Consider the following 6,243-nt stretch of genomic DNA (forward strand, 5'->3'; position numbering starts at 1 on the left):
TGCTGTAACATTGTTATGATGTAGTCCGTCCGTTCGGAGTTTTCTGTTTCTAATATCATTTTTCTGTCACACATCAAGCTGAAACTTATTGTGTAGCTTCTTTGTGGATCACTCTAGATCATTTTGCAATTTTGATCCATTTCGACCTCTCTTGCAGGAGTTTTGCGCCTTTATTTTAGAAATTGTTGTTGTTGTTATTGTTGTACATAATTTGTCCGGTTAACTCCTCCCACAATTTTCAAGTGAGGGCTATTTTGTTTTACAGAGTGTGTGTATGAGTATTGAAGAAATGTGGCAAAGATTTTGATTTTCTTCACTTTTTGAGAAAATTACAGGTTGTTGAACTTCGTCCGGTACGTTTTGAGGAAGTATTATATTAAATAAAGGACATGGTTTGTCCTTTTAACTTCTCTCACAATTTAGAAGTTAGGGTCTTTGTAAATAACTTGGAAGATGTGCATAATGCAAGGATTTTGATTCTCAACCATTTTTTATTTTCTTTGATGTTTTGAATATTTACAGGTTGTTGAACGTTGTCAAATTTGAGGGAATATTTTACACATAGAACTCTTGGTTTGTCTATCTACCTCCTGTCACAGTTTTAAGCTAAGACCCTTTATTCATAAGATGTAAAGAAAGTATGCCACAGCCAGATGATGTCTGATATTACTTGAATCAAAGTTCTACAAATTATGGCTTTAAAAAAACACCCTATGTAAGCATTTTCACGGGCGTATTATGTACCGTTTGTGGTACTCTTGTTGTCACATTGCTTTTTAACCTCTTTGTCTAATGTCCCCATTTTCTGTACAACGACCGTGACTCTTAAAGAGCTTTTTCCATCTTTTATGTAATGTAAAACCTTACATAGCATAAAAATATGTAAATGAACAGTTTAAGTCATAAGACAGGTGCATAACTTATTTATTCAAGGGAGGAGGGTGGTGGTTAGTTTCTATTCAATTAAAAATTATATTTCCACTGCATGGATATTTCATTTACTCATTGTATCGCACAAGAGGAAAGAGGCTATCAGCCAGGTAAAGTGAAATTAAAAAGTTCGTGAGAAAAAGTGGGAGAGGTCTCGCCTGAATCCGTTTCATGTTTTCGTGACTTCACTCTTGTCATATTGGATAGACAGCTATTACATGTATCAGAGGATTCAAATCATTAAATAAGAATAGTGGGGAGGGGGATCAAACTTCAGCTGGTAAGCAGTGCTGTTACCTGTAGGCATAGTCTGATAAGATGATTTTAAGACGTTGTTAAATTGGTATTCAGTGTAATGACACATGTAGATAAGTTTCCTGAAACATAAAAATTGGAAAAAAGAGACAACATAAATTGGAGAGGACTTTTATTCATGGATCGAATTTCCTTCATTATGTATACCTTTATCCTTGACCTAGGCGCCTATGGTTTGATACAAATTAATGTGTCTCGAGTCTTGTATTTGTGTCAAAGTTAGCTCAGGGTCACAATATTTTCCTGTCAGAGGGCATTGTCTATTTGTAGTTTATACCATCTACATTCCCAGTGTTTTTGCCTTTGATATCTCTACAAATTGTTATGATTGCCATTTCTTCATGAATACACTGCAGTTGTGAACAGTGCGCGTATGAATCTTGATGAATATAGTACGTCTATTGTAACGGCAGGGAGTTCCGACAAAAATGAAAGTAGATTAAATGATGAATATAAAAATGAATTTTATTTTTTTTCGAAGAAAAAAAATAAGGGTATGAATTGCAATCACTGTCATATGTTTGACGCGGTCTTGGTACGGACGGGACTCGAACTCAAGACCTCCAGGTTACGAAGCGAACGCTCTATCACTCAGCTATAACGACCGGTAAATTCTGATCAATACTCTGAAATTCGTATATAATTTGTGAAGTTATAATTCAAGCTGTACAGCAAAAGGTACTACTATTCTTTCATTTCGGAGTTGGCCATGATTGTTGTTATGCTGCATTCAATAATTCGCTACTCATTGTTTGAGATTGATGACAAACCAAAAAGGAAATGCTTGTTATATTGTCTCGCTGGCCAAAAGAAGAATCCTTTTCCATCATTTTGTTCGTCAAAAAGCAATTTCTGGCCCTTGTCAGTTGAAATTATTACAGAGCCAATGTAAACCAATTTTCAGCAACTTGCATTAGCTTATGATTAAGATTAATTAAATTAATTAATCATTAGCAGTGAATTTTCTCAGGTTGAATAAGAACAAGTATTAAATAACTTGAAAGCGTGCCTATTTGTGTCTGTAATGAATTATTCTAAACTTCTTAATGTTCACGGCTATTAAATAGCTCTCAAGGAAGAGAACGCGTGAGAATGTGCCTGTGAAGTATAGTAAAATAAATGGTTACTTCGTGTTCATCATTAATCAAATTGTGGGGATTGCAAGAAATATACGACATATTGTACGTGGCTATTTGATAAATGAATACCTTATTGTTATTTGCTTGAGATTAGAATTTGCATTTGTTACCAGTACTGCCCAAAATCACGAATACACTAACAGTCCACAACATTTGTTACCAGTATTGCTCAAAATAACGAATACACAAACATTCCACAGCATTTGTTACCAGTATTGCCCAAAATCACAAATACACAAACAGTCCACAACATTTCTTGCCAGTATTGCTCAAAATAACGAATACACAAACAGTCCACAACATTTGTTACCAGTATTGCCCAAAATCACGAATACACTGACAGTCCACAACATTTGTTACCAGTATTACCCAAATTCACGACTACACTAAGTGTCCAGAACATATGTTACTATCCCAAACCATCGAAGCACCATTCCAACTGTCCAAAACATTTATTATTACCCCAAATCTTTAGAGCAACATTTAAAATGTCCGAAACATTCGTAAGTACTGTAAAAACATTGAAGCACCATTCCAACTGTCCAAAGCATTTTTATTACCTCCCAAATTAATCAAGAAACACACAAACTGTCCAGCACGTTTGTTATCCGCAATCATGGGGGGGGGGGGGGGGGGGTTTAACGTTTGAGAAATTCAACGGTAAAATATTTCAACAACTGTCTTTGTTTTCAGATAAGCTGATGAAGAGTGTACAGAATGATGAAGACACCAAGACCCACAATGTAGTTGCACTAGATAACCATAATTGACAACTTGTTATCAAGTATTACATCTATACGTATTGCGTTCACTGTCAGTAAAGCTGTAAACATTGAACGTTTGTACCACTGGGATCAGCTTATCTATACGTATAGCGTTTACGGTCAGTAAAACTGTAAACAATTAACGTTTGTACCACTGGGACCAGGTTATCTTTTATTTGACAACAGAGGCGAAGCATGCGCTGCTTGAGGTACAATCGAGAGAGGACCACCATAATGTGCACGGAACCATGTGTGATGGTTACGTATAGGTCTACATAAAGATGTCAGGGTTTGTAGACAGCATCATTAATATTTGGACTAACCTATTTCATACATAACATTACATGCACCCTATTTTAATTCGCAAAATCTGAGGAACACACAAACAGTTATCTCAGATTATGGTACATATAAATATTGCTCTCAATCGGTGCAATAAATCCAACTTACACTTTTTGAAAAATAAATCTAATGCATGTATAAGCACTTTTTAGATAAATCTAAGAAGACTTATCTTTAAATCAGGAAAGTCAACTGGTATCAAAGGGGAAAATTCCCTTAATTACGAGATAATTTTCTTTATAATACGAGGGGGAAATCTTAATCACGAATTGATTTTCTCGTAATTACGAGATGAAAAACTATCGTTAATATTACGAAATAAGATTTAGAAATAGAGTTGTATTGACATTGTTTGATAATTCAATCATTATTCAGATTCTGGTGGTATGGTGTGCCTTTTCATGCTATAGAATGTCATAAACCTTATAATTAAAGAATTACTTTCATTTATTTTACGTTCCAGCTGTAGTGCAACAATTTCAAACCTGTACATGGCGTTCACGGCCATAGAATGAGGGTTCTTTCACCGTGCCAACACCGACCGTGAAATGAGACCACCGTTTTAAGGTCATATCCGAAAGACACGTGACTTTCACGTCTAGTGCCGGACACGAGGGGAGGGAAAGGTAACTTTTTCTGTTTAATGTATTTGGTCTAATCGAGATCGGGAATCGAACCCGTGATCTTCCGGTTGCGAACACCTTAACCTGTAGGCTAACAACACCTGGCACAGACGCGTTGTTCAGAACAGTTTGAAATAATCTTTCTGAAATTGATATGCCGTAGAGATCTGGGTGCAGTTTTTCTGCCCGATTTCTGTGCAAATGTCTGAAATACTGGTAGGTTGTTGTTGGTTGTTTTGTTGTGTTGTTTTTTACTAGTAAACCTTCCTTTTTGCTCTCTGTTTTCAAGTTGCGGAACAGTGAGAAGTTAAAACGCGCATCAAACGCATGTAATCTTGAGATTTCAATTTTTTAAAAATGTTTTCCAGGCAGGCTTGAACAATTAATTTAGTCTGCTTAATAATCGAAACGAGCTTTCATACACTGGGTGATCTATCTACTTGAGAATAAAGAGTTCGTACCACAAACCAGAATCTGATGGTTGTCAGTAAAATGGTTAATCTTCGATGTGGAAACCTAATCAATTCGTAACTTTTGTATATTCCTTTCAAGGAGGTATCGTACATCATCATAATGGCTGACTTCCTTTTAAAAGATGATTGAAAATATAAATATCAGCAATATTTGTATATTCCTTTTAATTTTGATTGCCTAACTGGATAGCTCAGTCGGTTAACGTTTCGACTGTAGATCTCGGGTTCAAGTCCAGCAGGGTTTTAAATTTCTTTCAGATTACTATCTAATAAAACTGCATGTTTTGACTACATAAAGTAAAGTTTAAAGTTTTAAATTTCAAAATCTTATTGCACATATCCTCCACTTTTCATCCATATAAATTTTCTCTGGTTTGATATTCCCCCTTAAAGGCCGGTCACACATAAGAAAACAACCAACCTGAGTGGTGGAGGTATTTAACCTTTTTTCTAATCGGTGTACCGTCTGTATATAAGTTTGTCGCGCTGTCAATGCATAAAAAAATCCATGATATTATTAGCCAACTTACCACTAACGTTGCATAAATATCCAAAAACTGATAAAATGGTAAGCAAAATTACACGTCCCATAACCAAGGTCTATTTGTGGTCTGCTTCGGACCGCCAAAACAAATGACCAGTGCACAATATTGTGTGCCATTTGTCATCATGTGGAAAATAAAAATTAATTGTTTTCTGTGAGCGATAATTTCTCGTCACAGTACACGGCCCTACACCAAGCATGTCGGAAAATACTTTAAATTCCAATATGCATGTATGTCTTTTGAGTTCAAGTGAATACTATGAGAATTATTCATATCAATTGTCTCTTATATTTGAAAATCTTTCATCTGTAGCACAGATATTGCAGCTGTTTAGTTGTTGAATGGGTCGCTTTATTGATGTTGCATTTAGGTAACAGACATAACAAGGATAGCTCATCTAGGTTAGCCGTGTTTATTGTAAAATAAAGAAAGCAAAGAAGCTCGATATGGTACATGCTAAATGAAACATATAATAAGAGTGAATAAAAATGATGCAGTCAAACTATGCTTTGTTAAACATGAAACAAGTGTGTATTAAAATCGTACACTTATCTTGTAAAGCATAAAAAGTGTGTATATAATGTTGTAGTTATCTTATAAAACATGAAAAGTGTGTATAAAATGGGCAGTTATCTTATAAAACATGAAAAATGTGTATAGAATGGGGCAGTTATCTTATAAAACATGAAAAGTGTGTATATAGTGTTGTAGTTATCTTATAAAACATGAAAAGTGTGTATAGAATGGTGTAGTTCTCTTATAAAACATGAAAAATGTGTATAGAATGGGGCAGTTATCTTATAAAACATGAAAAGTGTGTATAGAATGTTGTAGTTATCTTATAAAACATGAAAAGTGTGTATAAAATGGGCAGTTATCTTATAAAACATGAAAAATGTGTATAGAATGGGGCAGTTATCTTATAAAACATGAAAAGTGTGTATATAGTGTTGTAGTTATCTTATAAAACATGAAAAGTGTGTATAGAATGGTGTAGTTCTCTTATAAAACATGAAAAGTGTGTATAGAATGGGGCAGTTATCTTATAAAACATAAAAAGTGGGTATGAAATGATGTAGTTATCTTATAAAATATGAAAAGTGTTTATAAAA

Source organism: Ostrea edulis, chromosome 1 (genome assembly GCF_947568905.1).
Source record: "Ostrea edulis chromosome 1, xbOstEdul1.1, whole genome shotgun sequence".
Classification (NCBI taxonomy): Eukaryota; Metazoa; Mollusca; class Bivalvia; order Ostreida; family Ostreidae; genus Ostrea; species Ostrea edulis.